The following is a 23,866-nucleotide window of genomic DNA, read 5'->3' as shown; positions in this document are numbered from 1 at the left end:
ATTCCAAATTTTAAATTTTATTAAGAGTATATAATTCATCGGTTCAATTATGAATTGTGCTAACTGAAAAAATGAAAATCTAAAATATAGGAAGCAAATCAAATTGAATTACATAAAAAAAAAACTTAATAAAAATAATTCCAATTCTAATTCCATTCATTGATTTTTCAATACACATTAGACAAGTAAGATGAAAAAAAAAATTCAACATACAAAAGCAATACACACAATTCCCATTAAAGAGCTCTCAAAAACATAAACAATCAACAATAAATACAATATGTAAGCATGAGTTGAATTGATTTTAAAATTTAAAAAATTTATAAATTAATTTTATAACTCAATTTTTTAATTAAATCAATCAATTTAAATTTAAAATTAATTCTAAAATTTATAAAGAAAAACTGAATTGATAAATTAAAAAAAAAATTAATCTAACTTTTTTTTTTAAATTTTAAATCGTTTAGTACTTACTCATATGCCTTCCAAGTCTCACATTATATTGGAGTTTCTAGAGTTGCTATAGTATTTGAGCTATACTAAGCCTAATTATTTTTTTACATATATATATATATATATATATATATATATATATATATATATATATATATATATATTAAAACAATAGGATTACCATTTATTTTATCTGCAACTGCAATTGCTTTAATAAGAGGGCAAAATTACATAATGTGGTCCTAAAAACAGAAGCAAATAGAGAAAATGAAGCCCAAAGTCAAGTTTACACCCATACATAAAGGCAACCTAGTTCAAAATTCCCACTCAAAAAACCTAGAATTGAAGAAAAAGACTAGTGTCGTCGCTTTTTTAACTATATTAATCTAGACTACCGATAGGGATAGAAAGCCACAAAAGTCCAAAAATCTCAAAGAAAACTTGTACAAGCACTAAAAGGTCCATTAGGGCTCAAACCCATTGGCACCTGACCTCCAGTCTCCTCCAGATCAAAATCGCTAGCATGAGCTAAAGAGTGACGTAGATATGAATCTACGTTAAGAAATGTTGAATTCTACCTACACATTTCCATAAAAATGTTGCATTATCATATATGGTGTATTGCTATATAAATTCAATTTATCACTTACTATTTACTATTTACCATTTTTATTAAACCTATTATACTTTATGGGTTCAATTAAGAATTTTTTTATAAAAATAATTTGTAAATCAAATAAAATGTTAATTTGATTTAAATCAAAACAATGAATGTAAATAGTACAATAGTGCAAGTCGCTTATGAGTTTTGATCAATAAGTGAATATAGAAAGAGAAAATAGGACATTGGAATGGACTACAGAGATAAGATGATACCATGAAACTAAAACTTTATTCTATACAAATTGGCTTGATTCAATTAATATTTTTTTTTAGCATCAAAGCCAAAAGAAATTGAATTGTTGAAAAAATAATAAAAAAATGTTGAAAATTAAAATAATTAATTTTAACAAAAAAAAACTGAAATTTATCCATTCGGTTTGATTTTTCGAATTAAACTAGATAATATTCTTAGTATTAATTAGCTCCATACATGTAAAGTAATTTGTCAAAAAATATCATCTCTTTAATTTATGGTCCTTTGATAAATCTGCCAAATCATTGTTGATTTGATGAATTACAACAATATCGCTATTAATTTAACGAATCTCAATAAATTACATGAATTTCTCCCTATAAATTTATTAGTAACAACGCATAACTTGTGTTTGCAACTTTAAATTTGTTAGAGAATGAGCAATGTTAGAGAATCCGTTTGATAAGAAGCCTACTGCATTAGCCACCAACGAGAGAGAAGCAAAGAAAAGAGGGTGACACCAAATTCACCTTCAAAATCAATCTTAGAGGTGAGAGACATTTCATCATTATCAACATCAATCCCTCATGATCTTATATTTGGTATATTCACAAGACGTCCAGTCAAATCTCTCATTCGATTCAAGTGTGTAACCAAATTTTACTCCATTACCATAACTAACTCATCATTTACACTTGTGCATCAACCTTATCTCTGGCCAAAACTAGGCCTCCTTTTCACCTGCACCACCAAACTTTAGTTAACATAGGTCTTATTTGCAGTGAATCAAAATGGTAGTTGAGCCACTCATTGCTTAACTATCCCTCTTCATTTTCCTCGTTATACCACACAATCAGTAATGGTATATTATGCATGGATTTTGGCATTTGTGCAACAATTTGGAACCCTAGCACAAGGCAAACCATTAGTCTCTCATTCCCATTTCCAAAGAACTTAGTTGTTGCTTCCACCACCTACTTTTGTATAAACTTTTAGGGTTCAATCCTAATGACAAGTAGTACAAGGTCTTGAACTCATGGGGGAATTATAAAATGGGTACTACATAATATATGGCTTTCACATTAGGGACAAATAAATGGCGACGAGTGCATAGTAGCCCAAATTACTTTGCTCAAAGGGAAAGCATTTGCAAAAGTGGGATTATCTTCTTTAGGAGTTGGATGAGCTTAGGAACCACTAATTGGGTGGTGGCTCTAATTTCTTTTGATGTCCAAACTGAAAGAATTCGAGTGATCAATCTTCCTAGAGGTGCACCACACAATGTAGATACATCTTGTTTGATTCAACTAGAAGGGCATTTGGTTATAGTTGATTATCAACTTGATCATGAGCATTGTTGTTTGTGGCTACTAGAAGACTATTGGGATGAGATTTGGACTAAGCGTTACATCATCTTTCCATCATATTTGAAGAAAAGAATGACTAGACTCAACTTTATAGTTTCAGGAACCATTGATACAGGCAAGATCATAATGGTACCACAATGCTTATCCACACCATTCACATCCTTTTATGTGTTTTACTATAATCTATCAAGGGGTAATTTTAGGTGGATCAAAATATTTGGTCTACCTAATTATGATTATGTTGATATGTCTTGCAATGATGTCCCAGTTACTAATTATGTCAAGAATATCTAGTCTTTATGTCAACAAGCTAGCTAGTTATTCTCTTATAGTAAGAAACTAATTTGGCTTGAAGGATGGGGTGGCTAGCTGCTTGGCTCCTATATGTTTTCCAAGTAGTCTATATAATTTAATTGCAACTTAAAAATAATGTGTGTGGAATTGCCTTGGTGTTCATGGATTAACTATGAATACCCTGTGAGGTTGTGATGTTATAATACTTAATCTACAAACTTGTTTAATAATTTTCTTTCTTACTTTTAATGAATCATATCAAAATCTTGAGAAAGAAAAAAATGTTACTTTTCTAAAACCTATGTGCTAACTACTAAGCTTTGGTGTTACTAATGGGCCTGCTAAAAGCAATCTAGTTGAAATACCCACAGAGTTGCTTAGTTTTTATTTTACAAATTGATGGGTTCTTATTGGATCATGAAATGGATGGGGTACTAAAAATGCAATTCATAACTCTGCCTTAACCTTTTGTTTGGATAGAGAAAAATGGAAAGAAGAGGAAAGAAAAGAAATGTGATTTGTTAAATTTCCTTTGTGTGGATGGCAAATAGATGCTATTTATATTTGCAAATAAATGAGAGAAATATAGGCAAATTATATTTTACATATTCCTTCGTTCTCAAAATATTTCTCACTAATTTAGAGGTAAATGGAGAGAATTATATATATATATATATATATATATATATATATATATATATATATATATATATATATATATATATAAGGAAGGGAGAGTCATTAGCTTTGCCAAAGAAGCCCGTCATGATTTATATTATTTATAAAAATAGCAATAAAAATGTATCTATAGCGACAATTATATATATTTATCATTAATAATATAAATTAGTAACAAAAATCTGTCACTAATTACCTTTATCAACAATGTATTTGATGCTAATACTTTCAGCATTGATAAACTATTTCATAAAATGTCATTGCTAATAATTTTTAGTGTTTCAACAATGAGAAATTATTCAATACAAATTTGTTACTAATAATGTACAAGCAAAAACTCACTCATTGCTAAATTTATGAATAATTTCAATTTTTATTATTACTATAATTAATATAAATTAAAATTTTAATATTATTTTAAAAGTAATTGTTCTTACACTAAAAATCATATTATAATTCTATATTCTTAATTCTATAAGTAATATTAATTCATTAAAAATTATTTAGTTTATTACAATAAAATTAATAAACAACATTAAACACCAAATTCAACTCATACTAATTTATTATTTTAATTATAATATTAAATTATGAAATTACTTTAAAAAATAACTATATTTAACAAAATTGTAAAATTTTATTAAAAATTAGCTATTTAATTAAATAAAAAATTTATATTTATACCAATAGATATAAAATTCTAATAATATTCAATGACAAATATTTTATTTGTTATAAATTTGTAGCTTTTTTTTTTTAAATATTAGTAATGAATAGTTATTACATTTACACTCTCTGTTTTCATGCAATAAGACTCAAGATTAATTAATTTTGACTTATAATGTATTTTGTTTTCTTTTTTCACTACATTTTTGTGTGTGTTTTTTCCAATGGGAAAAATCTATTTATAAGTGTTTAAATTTTTTGAATTTTTATATGTCAAAAGTATCATTCTTATGAGGGTAATTACATATAATATGATCACTAGGATTTTGTTATTATTGCCAATATCAAAATATCCTTGCAAATTCAATGATATTTATATGAACTAAAATAGATTGATTTTCCCTTTTTTTTCATGTTTAATATTAATACATCCTATAATATTTGGGATGATTAATATATTTTTATATAAAAAATATATTAATGTATAAAAAAACACTTATAATGTATTTTTTTTTCTTTTTTCACTACATTTTTGTGTCTTTTTTTTTCCAATGGGAAAAATCTATTTATAAGTGTTTAAATTTTTTGAATTTTTATATGTCAAAAGTATCATTCTTATGAGGGTAATTACATGTAATGTGATCACTAGGATTTTGTTATTATTGCCAATATCAAAATATCCTTGCAAATTCAATGATATTTATATGAACTAAAATAGATTGATTTTCCCTTTTTTTTCATGTTTAATAATAATACATCCTATAATATTTGGGATGATTAATATATTTTTATATAAAAAGTGCATTTTACATATGATTGTATGAGATTTTAATTTTCTTGGTTCTATTTAGTTTAAATGTAGATTAATTACAAGTTTTAATATCCTTAATTCCTTATGAGCATAAGCATATTTTTTATTTTTAACTTATTAGTCAATCTTAGCTAGGTTGTTGATTTTCACTATAAGGTTATTAGAAAACCTAATTAAATATTTACATATATTTATGTAAAAAGTTATATTCATATCAATATTAATTTAAAGTTGTTATGTTTTTTATTAAAATAATGAAAATGAAAGGAAGATATGAAAAAGAAAATAAGGAAAAAAAATAGTTTGACTACTTGAAAGTATTAATTATATAATTAATATGAATTAATTAAAGATGCATGATTAAATTTATATTTATATTTTCTATAATGTATTTATAACATATATAATATAATCTATGATTAAAAAAATAAAAATACTTATTAAATATATTTTAAAATTATTTATATTAAACAATACGACAATATAAAATTTCAAGATATCAATATAATGAAAGTGAAAATGTTACAATGATAATGCACAAAACTACAAAATACATTCCTATTTTCTAATTTTAAAAATAATTTTTTTTTCACATTAATCTAACTATATCTGCAGCCTCATTATGCAAATTAATATTAATTTAAATTATAATAAAATATAATATAGGCAATCAAACTTTTTCTTTTTAAGTGAAATAACAAAGTTTAAATAAATTTAATTAAATGAGCTAACTTGCTTTTTTTATTAATTTATTTCAATTTTTAAACATCTACGCCCATTATATTTTTAAAACTTATTATTATATAATTTTTTATTATATTACATTTAAGTTTATAATTATGTTATTATTATATATAACACATAACTTTCATAAAAATATGATTCAATAAAAAATATAACTGTCACGACCCAACCTATGGGCCGGACCGGCACTAGGACCTGGGCCAGCCTAAAGCCCCCGAGGCCCGTAGTAAGCCTAACTATTCATTAACCCAACTCTAAGGCCCATTTGGGCCCAATTTCAAGAAATCAACCGGACAGAGTCCGGCCATAAAATGGACCTACCAACGGGGAGTTTTTGACTCACCCGACCTGTAAACACAGTAAATACTCAATTGGGGAGCTCAGCTCACCCTCCACATACTTATCATCATAAAAATAAATGGGAGCTCAGCTCCCTCATCCAATCCATCAATCATGCATAGAATATTATGTTTACAGGCCCAAAATAACAATTTAGTTTACAGACCCAATTCAAATAATATTTCTATCACATGCAGAAATGCTAAGATTTAACAAATTTATACAAACATTTATACTCGACCTGCGAGGGAGAAAGCAGGTTAACCGCAAAAAAATATCCTCCTGTGGCCTGGAAAAATATTGAACAGGAGTGAGCGTTCGACTCAGAGAGTAAAATATCAATTTTAACCATAATCTCTATAACTATCTAAAACTAATGCACCCTGTAGAGTGAAATGCAACATCAACAACATTTTCACATCATAACATCAAAAAGGTAAATTTGGAGCACTCACGCACCCTGTAACATCAATCATAATATATGGGAGCTGATCCCCTATACAGCTCTCTTAAATCCAACCTGGTGCCAGCGAAGAACTCAGCTCGGACTTCCACTTAATAACCAAATCGGGGTCCCAGCGAAGAACTCAAGCCGTGTCTACCCCGAAGGACCAGGTCCCAGCGAAGATCTCAAGCCGTGTCTACCCGTCCTATCCATAGTCCACACCACATCACACGCACGCCAACGCACGCACACTGCTCCAAATTACCACAACAACATCCATGGCACGCTAACAGTTATGAATGCAACATAAATCGTGCCTAGAATTTAACTACATAAATATATGCATATAAGTGATGCATGGGCATGCTTGAACATATAATAATAGTGAAATTACAATTAAAATTAATATTTTACTCACAGACTTGACGATGGTCACTGAGGCGGTAGGCGGAGGAAGAAAGGCATCGGCTCACGACAATTTTATTACAATTATTTAATAAATTAGACTCAATACAAACAAAGAAAAAGACAAATACGTCCTAAGTCGTGACGAAAATCCGGCAGAGTCTCCCCTATACCAAGGACCTACCCAACCTGCAAAATGGCTAAAAACAAACTGCTATATTTACAATCTATATATCCACAATCAATCATATCACACGGCCTCCGCCCATCAAATCAATCATCCATCACAGTATGTAATATTTCAATTTAATCCTTATAATTGATCATTTTTGCAAAAACTTCCCAAATAAGCTCTAAAAATTCTAAAACTTTGCCCCGCGGTCCTTAGCAATATTACTAAGCTATTGCAAAAAGAATCATAATTTTCTAAGCTACCACGAATATTTTATAGATTTTTAATCCTATTTAAGCACTAGAAAATTACGAAAAAGTAAGGTTCGGGTTTACCTTTGCCAATTCCGACTTCGGGAACGCGCTCGAGACATCTGACAATGGGGGGCTAGCCAAAACCTCGGTGCAATTCGGAGACTTTTCCGGTAACGGGTCTGTCTGGCCCGAAATTTGCAGACCCGGTCAACTGTCGAATTTCCGCGAATTGAGGATACCTACACGAAGCCCACAACACGGGGGTTAGTACATAAATTTTTCAGAATTTTCTAAGCTCATTTAATGCTCGAAAAGACACTGCGAAGTTCCGTGGGACCCACCAAAAAACGGTGTCGGAAAAATTTGAAATTTATGTCGTCGCGAAGCTCTCGTCGAGTGGAGCGCTCTGGTACTCTCGGTTTTCTTGTGGGATTCACGGTTTGTGAGAAATCTAGCCCGAAAATCAAAATGGGCTAAAACTTCCCGGGCAAAAATTGGACAAACCGCTCGATGGATTTCAGCGTTCTTGGTGTCTATGGAAAGCTCTCGCCGAGTAGATGATTTTTGACACAAGACCCGGTCCGATTGGTGGCCCGATCGGCCAGATTTCGGTCGGGAAGACCAACAGTCTCGCACGCGTCGCTCAACTTCGGACGCCGTTTTCCGGCGTTCCAGGCAGCGGCCGGCCGTGGGGGAGGGCCAAGGTGGGGCGCCGGCGAGGTGGGAAGGCAGGGGAGGCGGCGGCGCGGCAAGGGGAGGAGGGAGGAGAGAGAAAAGAGAGAGAGAAGGGAGAGAGGTCGACGCGCGCGGGAGGAAGAAGGAAGAAAAAGAAAAGGCCGGTCCGATTCGACCGGTCCGATCCGGTCCGGTTCGATTCGGCCGGTCCGATTCAGGATACAAAATTTTGAATTTTTACTCTGCCTCGGGACCGAAAACGAGGTCCAAAAATTTCGAAAAAATTCCAGAAAACTCAGAAAAATACATAGACTCCAAATATATTTTTAGTTTTGTCACGTGGTCTTTAAATTAATTTTTAAAAATCATCAAAGTTTATATTTTCGGAAAATCGAACCCGATTTTTAAAATTCGAAAAATCTAAAAAAAATTCCTAAAATTTAAATAAAATTAAAATACCAAAAATGCTCATAAAATTTAAAATTTTGGGGTGTTACATTCTTTCCCCCTTACAGAAAATTCGTCCTCGAATTTTTACACAAGGCAGAATAAAGTACATGATTATACATTGAACAAATAAGGGTACTTGCTACGCATGTCCCGTTCTGACTCCCAGGTGCACTCTTCCACCGACTGACTCCTCCACAAAACCTTAACCATAGGGATCTGTTTGGATCTTAGTTGTCTCACTTGGTAATCCACTATGGCTACAGGTTGTTCCTCAAATGTCAAATTCTCTTTTAGCTCTATTACATCTGGCTGTAGTACATGAGAAGGATCTGGAATGTATTTCCTGAGCATGGAGATGTGAAATACGGGATGAACGTGAGAAAGGTTGGGTGGTAGCTCCAACCGATAGGCAACTGCTCCAACTCTATCCGTAACCTCAAAAGGTCCGATATACCGAGGTGCCAACTTGCTCTTCTTTCCAAATCTCATGACTCCCTTCATTGGAGAAACCTTCAGGAATACATAGTCACCCACTGCAAACTCCACATCCCTCCGCCTGGGGTCTGCATAACTCTTCTGCCTACTGAAAGCTGTTTTCAGTCGTTCCTTGATTAAAGGAACTACCTCTGAAGTGTACTGCACTAGGCCTACATCGTGCACCTTCGCTTCTCCAATTTTCGTCCAGCACAGAGGAGACCTAAACTTTCTTCCATATAGTGCCTCATAGGGTGCCATCCCTATGCTGGAGTGATAACTGTTATTGTAGGCAAACTCCACCAAAGCTAGCTACTCATCCCATTGACCTCCAAAATCCAAAACACTCATGCGAAGCATGTCTTCCAGTGTTTGGATTGTCCTTCAATTTGTCAAATGCATGCGAGGGTGGAAGACCGTACTGAAGTTCAACTGTGTGCCAAGTGCCTCCTACAACTTTCTCCAAAATCGAGAAGTGAACTGGGGCCTTCTGTCAGATATTATGTGTAACACCCTCCCGGTAGCAACTCCGTACATTCTACTGTTCCGGTGACCGGTGTCGGTCCGGACAGCTAGAACGTCCGGAAAAATATTTAAACTAAAGTCAAGAATCATAATTAACTCAAATATTACTAAGAAAAATTTAGTAAAAATTTTAGAAATAAAATACAACCAAGTCAAATGAGCCGGTGCCCAAGCGATGGGTAACCGGAGGAAGTTCTTGATTCTCGCAACGAGGAGCCCTAGACCGGGAAAAATTTTAAAATAATTTTTGGGACTCAGAGAAGGGTTATTGAGGTTCCTATGGCATTAGAATGCCAAGAAAATACCTAGAAAAATTTTTCAATCATGAGACAATTTTGACCCGTTAAGCCAAACGGAGGGCATTTTGGTCATTTCGCCTTCAGAGGTGATTTTTGGCCGACTTGTCCAGTTAAGTAAATAATTAATACGATATAAAATATGAATAAACATTACTAAAAATGAAATTGGAAATGAGAAGTGGATAAAAGAAAAGGAAAATGAAATAAAAAGCAATTTATGACATCTTGATGATGTCATTTAAAAGCCATAACCAATCACAATTAAGTAACCATTTGACTAATTAATAAAAGAGATAAATAAAGACCAAGGAAGACCAAAAACAAGCAGCCATCTTCTTCTTCAAAACGTGATCCTCTCCTCCATAACCCTCCATGGAAGTTTTCTTTAATTACTTCCATTTTCCCATGAATTTGCACTATAAAACCCTAAGTCCCTTCACTAAAAGCTTGTCTCTACCTCTTGGGAAGTGTTTGGCAGCATAGAAAGTGAAGGAAAGTGAAGTTTTAGCTTGGAGAAATCTGCCCTACAAGAGGTTAAAGTGAGGTTAGTGCCTACTTATATATATACTTCTTTGATTCCATGTTAGAAGCTTGAAATAAGTGAGAAATTGTAAATTAAATGAATAAAAGTTAAGTGTATGCATCCCTTGAATTTTCAGCAGCCCTAGGAAGGAATGAGTTTGATTGTATTAATGGACTTAGAGTGAATTGGAGATTATGTTTAAAGTGTATACATATATATATACAAAGAATGAAAGAGTTAACTAAAGAAATTGTGAAAACCATGACTTTGAGCTAGGGTTTAGGAGTGAAAATTTGACTTTGCTTATGAAATTGTTAAAGAACATTCTAATGGTCAATTAGTGTCCATTTGAGGTAATTTGACCATAATTAGGAGTGAATTATTGCATGGCAAAGGGGAATGCGCAGGCTGCCCAATGAGTGCAGCAGGGTGGCTGAGATTTCAGTCCACTTGGACTGCCATATCTTTGGCTGTGTAGGTTCAATTGGTGTTGGGCCAATTGGACATGAAACTAGGCTTATAATGGCACATTTTTGCTGAAGAAACCATGCCCAAAAGACCAAAGTAAGTGGACCAAAAGTTGGCCCCAATCCGGATACCCTGCAAACAGCCCCTGCAGAATGACCAAATGAACAGTAACTGTTCATTTGGCCATAACTCACTGTAGAGTGGTCAAATTGACTTGAAATTTTTACAGCAACAAGATAGGATATAGAAAAACAACTTTCATGAAGAAACCTACCCCAAATTATGCCATTAACCCATTCAAATTATTGAACAAAGTTGAGTTATCAAACCTGCAACTCTGCAAATTTACATTTGAACAGTAATGTTTGGATGGCTATAACTCTCTCTAGAAAACTCGGATTTAGGCGATTCTTGAACCGATGGAAACCTAAGGCATGGTAGAACATTTCATATGAAGAAAGTTAGACCAAATTATGAACATAACTTGGTCAAATTACTGACCAAAGTTGGACCAAAATCTGCCAAAACCCAAAATTTCAGCAGGAATAGTACCGTGAACAGTAAACTTATTTTGGCCATAACTTGAGCTACAAAACTCCAAATGGAGTGATTTAAAAAAAGAAATTCAACTAGACAAAATAAGGAACAACTTTCATGTTTACCATTTCTTCAAATTCCCACTGTAACAGTGCTTAATGGAATAGTAAAGTTAAGCTTCAAAAACCGAAAATTTTGTTTCCCTTGGTTTAAGCCTAGAAATGGTAATGGTAATCACTTCCAACAAGTTTTAAATGAAAAATGTGGTATGTTTGAAGTGCCAAAGTCAATGTACCTACTTTCTATGCAAAAGTCAACTTTCTTGTTGACCAATGAAATGAATAGTGACACCAAAAGTTGAAATTCAAAGATTGAAGAATTTTAAAGTATAAAATGCCCTAGTATACCTAACAAGATTGGTTTGGATAGGTTGGCATGCCAATAGGGTATTGTTTTAGCAGTACTGCGAAAGGCTTTATGCCTGTATTCATGGCTTTATGCCCGTATTCATAGCTTTTATGCCCGTATTCATGGCTTTTATGCCGATTATGTGATATCATGGCTTTTTAGCCATACTGACTGCATACGTGGTTGACGTTCTGCGTCCCATGGTATGACGGCCCGAGGCCCCGCGGTGTCCAGTGCCAACGACCCGTTATCCAGTCCAGTCGTCCAGTATAGGTTACTTGGGCATGGAAAAGTATAACTGTGATTGAACTGATCATTAAAGAAAATACGAAAATTAAGTATCAGGAATGATTATGATAGAATACAAAGAAACTCAAGATCATGAAGAAAATAATTAACAAAATGCATGAAGAAGTTAATATCATAAAACGTAATTAGCCCTCGACTAAACATTAAGTTGGTAATTATTCAGTTCTTATGAACACAATGGCTAAGAAATTATGATTTTTATTTGCATATTATATTTTCTTGTATTATTGGCACCACTAAGCTTTATGCGTAGCGTCGCTTTGCAACGCTGTAGGTACTCAAGATTTGGACAGAGGGCCCAGTAGACCACAGTTCGGTAAGGCGGTTCACGATTCGCATAGCGTCGTGTCACCTCACCATCCACAAGCATTGGTAGGACACTAGGTCCCATTTTGTATTTTGAGGTTTTTGTAAATTTTGTAATTAAACTCTTATTTTATCATGTGTATTTGAAACAAATGTAATATAATTTTGTATTAATGTAAGTACTTGTAAATTGTGATTATAAATCACATGTGAGAATTTATTTATGATTTGAGTCTAATGACGATGTGAAATGAATGAATGACAAATAGAGGAATTGTTAAGAAAATTATGTTTGTGAAAGGAAAAGTAAATACATAACTGTGACTTGTACATGATTATCACATGAGATGAATGATTGAGAAATGAATGGTGAAAAATGTTGAGATTTTGATATTGAAGTTTGAGAGTGATGAGATGATTGAATATGATCATAGGAAGTGTTTTTCATAGGTTCCGAAGAATTGTTTTCTCTATTTTTAACCGGTACTCTGCCGGATTTTCTATAAAATTCTCGGAACCTCAAATAAATTATAATTTCGATAAATGGCTTAAATAAATTATATTTCACAAATTATATTCAAAAGCATGATATAAATTAATTAAGATAAAATAGAGTGCTCAGCACAGTGAGTGGCATAACTTGCTCGGCTACACTGTAGTCGGGTAAGGGGTGTCACATTTAGTGGTATCAGAGCACGGTTTAGGCGTTTCTGGACCTAGATAGATTGCATATCATGCATTGCATTCATAAGAGTCGAGGTGACACTATTGCAGATCTGTATTTCCTGTTTATTTTAGGTTAAGGTATGGAATAAGAGAGTGAAGAGACAATGAGATAGCGAATGGAGATGAGAAAGAGACTGTATTTAAGATGAAAAAGGATGAGTACATAACTGTTTGAGGATAGGATTGAGACTAAGGAGAAAGTGAAGTAGGATAACACGGAAAGGAGAAGAAATAAAGAGGTAGTAGCTCCTTGGCTATTTACATTGGATAAATTTCGAGGACGAAATTTAAATTAGAGGGGAAGAGTTGTAACACCCTCCCGGTAGCAACTCCGTACATTCTACTGTTCCGGTGACCGGTGTCGGTCCGGACAGCTAGAACGTCCGGAAAAATATTTATACTAAAGTCAAGAATCATAATTAACTCAAATATTACTAAGAAAAATTTAGTAAAAATTTTAGAAATAAAATACAACCAAGTCAAATGAGCCGGTGCCCAAGCGATGGGTAACCGGAGGGAAGTTGCGGTTCTCGCAACGAGGAGCCCTAGACCCGGGGGAAAAATTTTAAAATAATTTTTGGGACTCCAGAGAAGGGTTATTGAGGTTCCTATGGCATTAGAATGCCAAGAAAATACCTAGAAAAATTTTTCAATCGGTACAGACAATTTTGACCCGTTAAGCCAAACGGAGGGCATTTTGGTCATTTCGCCTTCAGAGTGATTTTTGGCCGACTTGTCCAGTTAAGTAAATAATTAATATGATATAAAATATGAATAAACATTACTAAAAATGAAATTGGAAATGAGAAGTGGATAAAAGAAAAGGAAAATGAAATAAAAAGCAATTTATGACATCTTGATGATGTCATTTAAAAGCCATAACCAATCACAATTAAGTAACCATTTGACTAATTAATAAAAGAGATAAATAAAGACCAAGGAAGACCAAAAACAAGCAGCCATCTTCTTCTTCAAAACGTGATCCTCTCCTCCATAACCCTCCATGGAAGTTTTCTTTAATTACTTCCATTTTCCCATGAATTTGCACTATAAAACCCTAAGTCCCTTCACTAAAAGCTTGTCTCTACCTCTTGGGAAGTGTTCGGCAGCATAGAAAGTGAAGGAAAGTGAAGTTTTAGCTTGGATAAATCTGCCCTACAAGAGGTTAAAGTGAGGTTAGTGCCTACTTATATATATACTTCTTTGGTTCCATGTTAGAAGCTTGAAATAAGTGAGAAATTGTAAATTAAATGAATAAAAGTTAAGTGTATGCATCCCTTGAATTTTCAGCAGCCCTAGGAAGGAATGAGTTTGATTGTATTAATGGACTTAGAGTGAATTGGAGATTATGTTTAAAGTGTATACATATATATATACAAAGAATGAAAGAGTTAACTAAAGAAATTGTGAAAACCATGACTTTGAGCTAGGGTTTAGGAGTGAAAATTTGACTTTGCTTATGAAATTGTTAAAGAACATTCTAATGGTCAATTAGTGTCCATTTGAGGTAAGTTGACCATAATTAGGAGTGAATTATTGCATGGCAAAGTGGAATGGGCAGGCTGCCCAATGAGTGCAGCAGGGTGGCTGAGATTTCAGTCCACTTGGACTGCCATATCTTTGGCTGTGTAGGTTCAATTGGTGTTGGGCCAATTGGACATGAAACTAGGCTTATAATGGCACATTTTTGCTGAAGAAACCATTCCCAAAAGACCAAAGTAAGTGGACCAAAAGTTGGCCCCAATCCGGATACCCTGCAAACAGCCCCTGCAGAATGACCAAATGAACAGTAACTGTTCATTTGGCCATAACTCACTGTAGAGTGGTCAAATTGACCTGAAAGTTTTACAGCAACAAGATAGGATATAGACAAACAACTTTCATGAAGAAACCTACCCCAAATTATGCCATTAACCCATTCAAATTATTGAACAAAGTTGAGTTATCAAACCTGCAACTCTGCAGATTTACATTTGAACAGTAATGTTTGGATGGCTATAACTCTCTCTAGAAAACTCGGATTTAGGCGATTCTTAAACCGATGGAAACCTAAGGCATGGTAGAACATTTCATATGAAGAAAGTTAGACCAAATTATGAACTTAACTTGGTCAAATTCTCGACCAAAGTTGGACCAAAATCACCAAAACCCAAAATTTCAAGAGCAGTGCAGTAAACAAGAAACTTATTTTGGCCATAACTTAAGCTACAAAACTCCAAAATGGAGTGATTCAAAAAAAGAAATTCAACTAGACAAAATAAGGAACAACTTTCATGTTTACCATTTCTTCAAATTCCCACTATGTGATGCTTAATGGAATAGTAAAGTTAAGCTTCAAAAATCGAAAATTTTGTTTCCCTTGGTTTAAGCCTAGAAATGGTAATGGTAATCACTTCCAATAAGTTTTAAATGAAAAATGTGGTATGTTTGAAGTGCCAAAGTCAATGTACCTACTTTCTATGCAAAAGTCAACTTTCTTGTTGACCAATGAAATGAATAGTGACACCAAAAGTTGAAATTCAAAGATTGAAGAATTTTAAAGTATCAAATGCCCTAGTATACCTAACAAGATTGGTTTGGATAGGTTGGCATGCCAATAGGGTATTGTTTTAGCAGTACTGCGAAAGGCTTTATGCCTGTATTCATGGCTTTATGCCCATATTCATGGCTTTTATGCCCGTATTCATGGCTTTTATGCTGATTATGTGATATCATGGCTTTTTAGCCATACTGACTGCATACGTGGTTGGCGTTCTGCGTCCCATGGTATGACGGCCCGAGGCACCGCGGTGTCCAGTGCCAACGACCCGTTATCCAGTCCAGTCGTCCAGTATAGGTTACTTGGGCATAGAAAAGTATAACTGTGATTGAACTAATCATTAAAGAAAATACGAAAATTAAGTATCAGGAATGATTATGATAGAATACAAAGAAAATCAAGATCATGAAGAAAATAATTAACAAAATGCATGAAGAAGTTAATATCATAAAACGTAATTAGCCCTCGACTAAACATTAAGTTGGTAATTATTCAGTTCTTATGAACACAATGGCTAAGAAATTATGATTTTTATTTGCATATTATATTTTCTTGTATTATTGGCACCACTAAGTTTTATGCTTAGCGCGTCACTTTTGCAACGCGTAGGTACTGAAGATTTGGACAGAGGGCCCAGTAGACCACAGATTCGGTAAGGAAGTTCATAGTTCTGCATAGCGTCCGTGTCACCTCACCATCCACAGTGCATTGGTAGGACACTAGGTCCCATTTTGTATTTTGAGGTTTTTGTAAATTTTATAATTAAACTCTTATTTTATCATGTGTATTTGAAACAAATGTAATATAATTTTGTATTAATGTAAGTACTTGTAAATTGTGATTATAAATCACATGTGAGAATTTATTTATGATTTGAGTCTAATGACGATGTGAAATGAATGAATGACAAATAGAGGAATTGTTAAGAAAATTGTGTTTGTGAAAGGAAAAGTAAATACATAACTGTGACTTGTACATGATTATCACATGAGATGAATGATTGAGAAATGAATGGTGAAAAATGTTGAGATTTTGATATTGAAGTTTGAGAGTGATGAGATGATTGAATATGATCATAGGAAGTGTTTTTCATAGGTTCCGAAGAACTGTTTTCTCTATTTTTAACCGGTACTCTGCCGGATTTTCTATAAAATTCTCGGAACCTCAAATAAATTATAATTTCGATAAATGGCTTAAATAAATTATATTTCACAAATTATATTCAAAAGCATGATATAAATTAATTAAGATAAAATAGAGTGCTCCGGCACACTGAGTGGCATAACTTGCTCGGCTACACTGTAGTCGGGTAAGGGGTGTCACATTTAGTGGTATCAGAGCACGGTTTAGGCGTTTCTGGACCTAGATAGATTGCATATCATGCATTGCATTCATAAGAGTCGAGGTGACACTATTGCAGATCTGTATTTCCTGTTTATTTTAGGTTAAGGTATGGAATAAGAGAGTGAAGAGACAATGAGATAGCGAATGGAGATGAGAAAGAGACTGTATTTAAGATGAAAAAGGATGAGTACATAACTGTTTGAGGATAGGATTGAGACTAAGGAGAAAGTGAAGTAGGATAACACGGAAAGGAGAAGAAATAAAGAGGTAGTAGCTCCTTGGCTATTTACATTGGATAAATTTCGAGGACGAAATTTAAATTAGAGGGGAAGAGTTGTAACACCCTCCCAGAAGCAACTCCGTACAGTCTACTGTTCCGGTGACCGGTGTCGGTCCGGACAGCTAGAACGTCCGGAAAAATATTTAAACTAAAGTCAAGAATCATAATTAACTCAAATATTAATAAGAAAAATTTAGTAAAAATTTTAGAAATAAAATGCAACTAAGTCAAATGAGCCAGTGCCCAAGCGATGGGTAATCCAGAGGGAAGTTGCTTGTTCTATAACGAGGAGCCCTAGACAGGGAAAAATTTTAAAATAATTTTTGGGACTCCAGAGAAGGGTTATTGAGGTTCCTATGGCATTAGAATGCCAAGAAAATACCTAGAAAAATTTTTCAATCGGTACAGACAATTTTGACCCGTTAAGCCAAACGGAGGGCATTTTGGTCATTTCGCCTTCAGATTGATTTTTGGACGACTTGTCCAGTTAAGTATATAATTTATATGATATATAATATGAATAAACATTACTAAAAATGAAATTGGAAATGAGAAGTGGATAAAAGAAAAGGAAAATGAAATAAAAAGCAATTTATGACATCTTGATGATGTCATTTAAAAGCCATAACCAATCACAATTAAGTAACCATTTGACTAATTAATAAAAGAGATAAATAAAGACCAAGGAAGACCAAAAACAAGCAGCCATCTTCTTCTTCAAAACGTGATCCTCTCCTCCATAACCCTCCATGGAAGTTTTCTTTAATTACTTCCATTTTCCCATGAATTTGCACTATAAAACCCTAAGTCCCTTCACTAAAAGCTTGTCTCTACCTCTTGGGAAGTGTTTGGCAGCATAGAAAGTGAAGGAAAGTGAAGTTTTAGCTTGGATAAATCTGCCCTACAAGAGGTTAAAGTGAGGTTAGTGCCTACTTATATATATACTTCTTTGGTTCCATGTTAGAAGCTTGAAATAAGTGAGAAATTGTAAATTAAATGAATAAAAGTTAAGTGTATGCATCCCTTGAATTTTCAGCAGCCCTAGGAAGGAATGAGTTTGATTGTATTAATGGACTTAGAGTGAATTGGAGATTATGTTTAAAGTGTATACATATATATATACAAAGAATGAAAGAGTTAACTAAAGAAATTGTGAAAACCATGACTTTGAGCTAGGGTTTAGGAGTGAAAATTTGACTTTGCTTATGAAATTGTTAAAGAACATTCTAATGGTCAATTAGTGTCCATTTGAGGTAAGTTGACCATAATTAGGAGTGAATTATTGCATGGCAAAGTGGAATGGGCAGGCTACCCAATGAGTGCAAAGCAGGTGGTGAGATTTCAGTCCACTTGGACTGCCATATCTTTGGCTGTGTAGGTTCAATTGGTGTTTGGCCAATTGGACATGAAACTAGGCTTATAATGGCACATTTTTGCTGAAGAAACCATTCCCAAAAGACCAAAGTAAGTGGACCAAAAGTTGGCCCCAATCCGGATACCCTGCAAACAGCCCCTGCAGAATGACCAAATGAACAGTAACTGTTTATTTGGCCATAACTCACTGTAGAGTGGTCAAATTGACCTGAAATTTTTACAGCAACAAGATAGGATATAGAAAAACAACTTTCATGAAGAAACCTACCCCAAATTATGCCATTAACCCATTCAAATTATTGAACAAAGTTGAGTTATCAAACCTGCAACTCTGCAGATTTACATTTGAACAGTAATGTTTGGATGGCTATAACTCTCTCTAGAAAACTCGGATTTAGGCGATTCTTGAACCGATGGAAACCTAAGGCATGGTAGAACATTTCATATGAAGAAAGTTAGACCAAATTATGAACTTAACTTGGTCAAATTACTGACCAAAGTTGGACCAAAATCTGCCAAAACCCAAAATTTCAGCATGAACGATGCAGTGAACAGTAAACTTATTTTGGCCATAACTTGAGCTACAAAACTCCAAATGGAGTGATTTAAAAAAAGAAATTCAACTAGACAAAATAAGGAACAACTTTCATGTTTACCATTTCTTCAAATTCCCACTGTAACAGTGCTTAGTGGAATAGTAAAGTTAAGCTTCAAAAACCGAAAATTTTGTTTCCCTTGGTTTAAGCCTAGAAATGGTAATGGTAATCACTTCCAACAAGTTTTAAATGAAAAATGTGGTATGTTTGAAGTGCCAAAGTCAATGTACCTACTTTCTATGCAAAAGTCAACTTTCTTGTTGACCAATGAAATGAATAGTGACACCAAAAGTTAAAATTCAAAGATTGAAGAATTTTAAAGTATCAAATGCCCTAGTATACCTAACAAGATTGGTTTGGATAGGTTGGCATGCCAATAGGGTATTGTTTTAGCAGTACTGCGAAAGGCTTTATGCCTGTATTCATGGCTTTATGCCCGTATTCATGGCTTTTATGCCGATTATGTGATATCATGGCTTTTTAGCCATACCGATCACGTGGTTGGCGTTACTGCGTCCCATGGTATGACGGCCGAGGCACCGCGGTGTCGGTGCCAACGACCGTTATCCATCGATCGTCGAAGATAGGTTACTTGGGCATGGAAAAGTATAACTGTGATTGAACTGATCATTAAAGAAAATACGAAAATTAAGTATCATGAATGATTATGATAGAATACAAAGAAACTCAAGATCATGAAGAAAATAATTAACAAAATGCATGAAGAAGTTAATATCATAAAACGTAATTAGCCCTCGACTAAACATTAAGTTGGTAATTATTCAGTTCTTATGAACACAATGGCTAAGAAATTATGATTTTTATTTGCATATTATATTTTCTTGTATTATTGGCACCACTAAGCTTTATGCTTAGCGCGTCGCTTTTGCAACGCGTAGGTACTGAAGATTTGGACAGAGGGCCCAGTAGACCACAGATTCGGTAAGGCAGTTCACAGTTCTGCATAGTGTCCGTGTCACCTCACCATCCACAGTGCATTGGTAGGACACTAGGTCCCATTTTGTATTTTGAGGTTTTTGTAAATTTTATAATTAAACTCTTATTTTATCATGTGTATTTGAAACAAATGTAATATAATTTTGTATTAATGTAAGTACTTGTAAATTGTGATTATAAATCACATGTGAGAATTTATTTATGATTTGAGTCTAATGATGATGTGAAATGAATGAATGACAAATAGAGGAATTGTTAAGAAAATTGTGTTTGTGAAAGGAAAAGTGAATACATAACTGTGACTTGTACATGATTATCACATGAGATGAATGATTGAGAAATGAATGGTGAAAAATGTTGAGATTTTGATATTGAAGTTTGAGAGTGATGAGATGATTGAATATGATCATAGGAAGTGTTTTTCACAGGTTCCGAAGAACTGTTTTCTCTATTTTTAACCTAAGATCTGCGGATTTTCTATAAAATTCTCGGAACCTCAAATAAATTATAATTTCGATAAATGGCTTAAATAAATTATATTTCACAAATTATATTCAAAAGCATGATATAAATTAATTAAGATAAAATAGAGTGCTCGGCACACTGAGTGGCATAACTTGCTCGGCTACACTGTAGTCGGGTAAGGGGTGTCACATTATGGAAGCCGGAACTCCATGCAATCTGACTATTTCTCGAATGTAGAGCCGGGCATACTGTGCCACAGAGTATGTAGTCTTTACAGGAAAGAAGTGAGCTGATTTGGTCAAGTGGTCTACAATTACCCATATCGAATCATATCCTCGCGTGGTACGAGGCAACCCAGTCACAAAATCCATAGTGATCATTTCCCACTTCCATTCTAGGATAGGGAGCTCTTGCAGCTTCCCTGACGGTTTCTGGTGTTCAAACTTCACCTTCTGACAAGTCAAGCACTTGGACACAAAGTCTGCTATGTCTCTCTTCATGCCATTCCACCAATAGCTATCTTTCACATCATGGTACATCTTGGTGGAACCTAGGTGGACACTGTACAGTGTGTAGTGTGCCTCTCGCATGATTTCATTCCTGAGGTTGTCCACATCGGGCACACATATCCTAGAACCTTTCACTAGGGTGCCATCATTGGCAAATCCAAACTCACCACCTTCACCTTGTTGTACTCTTTCTATAATCTTCATCAATTGTTGGTCTCTGTGCTGGGAAACTCTAACTCTGTCCCTCAACTCTGGCCTCACTGAAAAGTGAGCCAACAATACCCCCTCATCTGAAAGATCTAGGATTAAACCTTGATCCATCAACTCATGTACCTCCTGAATCAATGGTCTCTTCTCTACTGAAATGTGCGCCAAACTGCCAGAAGATTTTCTGCTCAAGGCATCTGCCATAACATTGGCCTTCCCAGGATGGTACTGGATGGTGCAATCGTAGTCTTTCAGAAGCTCCATCCATCTCCTCTGTCTCAAGTTTAAATCCCTCTGTTGGAAGATGTACTTCAAACTCTTGTGGTCGGTGTATATCTCGCACACTTCACCATACAGGTAGTGTCTCCAGATTTTTAGTGCAAAGATTACAGCCGCCATTTCCAAATTATGGGTGGGGTAGTTCTGCTCATGCCTCTTCAGCTGTCTTGAAGCATAAGCCACTACTTTTCCACTCTGCATCAAAACACACCCTAAGCAAACTCTGGAGGCGTCACAGTACACAGTGTATCCTTCACCACTCACAGGTAGTGTCAACACAGGGGCAGTGGTTAGACACTCCTTAAGCTTCTGGAAACTCACCTCACAGTCATCTGTCCAAATGAATGGAACATTCTTCCTGGTCAACTTAGTTAGGGGAGCCGCTATCCTAGAGAAATCTTGTACAAAACGCCTATAGTAGCCAGCTAAACCCAGAAAACTTCGCACCTCAGTGACTGTTGTAGGCCTAAGCCAATCAGTTACAGCTTCAATTTTCTTGGGATCCACTTGAATACCGTCACTAGAAACCACATGTCCCAAGAATGAGATGCTTTCTAGACAAAATTCACATTTTGAAAATTTGGCATAGAGCTGGTGCTCCCTCAACGTCTGCAACACCATCCTCAAGTGCCACACGTGTTCTTCCTCGGTCCGAGAGTATACCAGAATGTCATCTATGAATACGATGACAAAATGGTCCAAAAATGGCTTGAACACCCTGTTCATCAAGTCCATGAAGGCTGCTGGTGCATCAGTGAGTCCAAAAGACATCACCAAGAACTCATAATGACCATATCTTATCCTGAAAGCCGTTTTGGACACTGTAGACCCTTATTTTGTGATGAGTATGTGCATTGAGGCCGTGGGAAACCCGATGATGAAAAAATATATGACTGTAAGATGTAATTGGAGGCATGGAGCTGAATTATTAATTCCGTGGCATGATCTTGAAAAAATAAAAAATAATAATAAAGTTTTTGGGAAATTAATTTAATTAAATTTAAATAAAATTTTATTTTGTTTAAATTTAATATGGTTAGTTCTTAAATGGATCTAATTAGGTTTAATTAGGCTCTATGGGCCTAAGAAAGCCTAGTTATGGATTTTAAATGGGACCCATTTAATTATTTTCTAAAAATTAAAATACAAAATATCTCTCTCCTCCTTGGCCCCACACCTCTTCCTCATTCCCTATTGGTGCCTTCCATTTTTTCCTGTCTTCCTATTGGTTGAAACACCTCACCCATATCCCAGTCTTATTCGAATTCTGCAATCGTAGTTGTTTAAGTCATCTAAACTTTATCAACCTAAGACTCCAAATCCTACCACACCTCTTCCTCATTCCCTATTGGTGCCTTCCATTTTTTTCTGTCTTCCTATTGGTTGAAACACCTCACCCATATCCCAGTCTTATTCGAATTCTGCAATCGCAGTTGTTTAAGTCATCTAAACTTTATCACCCTAAGACTTCAAATCCTACCACACCTCTTCCTCATTCCCTATTGGTGCCTTCCATTTTTTTTTGTCTTTCTATTGGTTGAAACACCTCACCCATATCCCAGTCTTATTCGAATTCTGTAATTGTAGTTGTTTAAGTCATCTAAACTTTATCATCCTAAGACTCCAAACCCTATCACACCTCTTTCCCAAAACCCTATAAATACCCTACTAGAGAAGAGAAGAAGGGGATGATGGGGAGTAAAGAGGAAGAGAAAATTCAGAGCTATAAGAAATTTAGAGATATTTAAGATTCTTTGAGTTCTTCCTTATTTTTTTTCTTTTCTTCAAGAAGATTTCCATACAAGATTTCTGGAAGGTCAGTTTTTATTGTTTTCTTTTCAAGATCTATGCCACACAATTTTTTAATTTTATGCTCTTTGTCTTCAATTTATTTTATATGTTCATATAGATCATGTAATCATGTTTAATTTGAGGGGATACACAACTCTGCACATGTTTAGTTTCTGTCTCTTGTACTTTTATTATTTTCTTTAGTTTCTTTATTTTTTTTTATTACAAACAAAATTGGTAAGTAGCCCTAAGGTAAGTACCAAAGAGGGCATTTGCGTGGAGCTTATATGGAGCTAAATGGGAGTAAGCCAGGGATATCATTACCATACTAGAAGAGAAGA

The sequence above is a fragment of the Hevea brasiliensis genome, chromosome 4 (assembly GCF_030052815.1).
Source record: "Hevea brasiliensis isolate MT/VB/25A 57/8 chromosome 4, ASM3005281v1, whole genome shotgun sequence".
NCBI classification, from domain to species: Eukaryota; Viridiplantae; Streptophyta; class Magnoliopsida; order Malpighiales; family Euphorbiaceae; genus Hevea; species Hevea brasiliensis.
The sequence above is the reverse complement of the archived record's forward strand: the minus strand, read 5'-3'. Positions refer to the sequence as shown.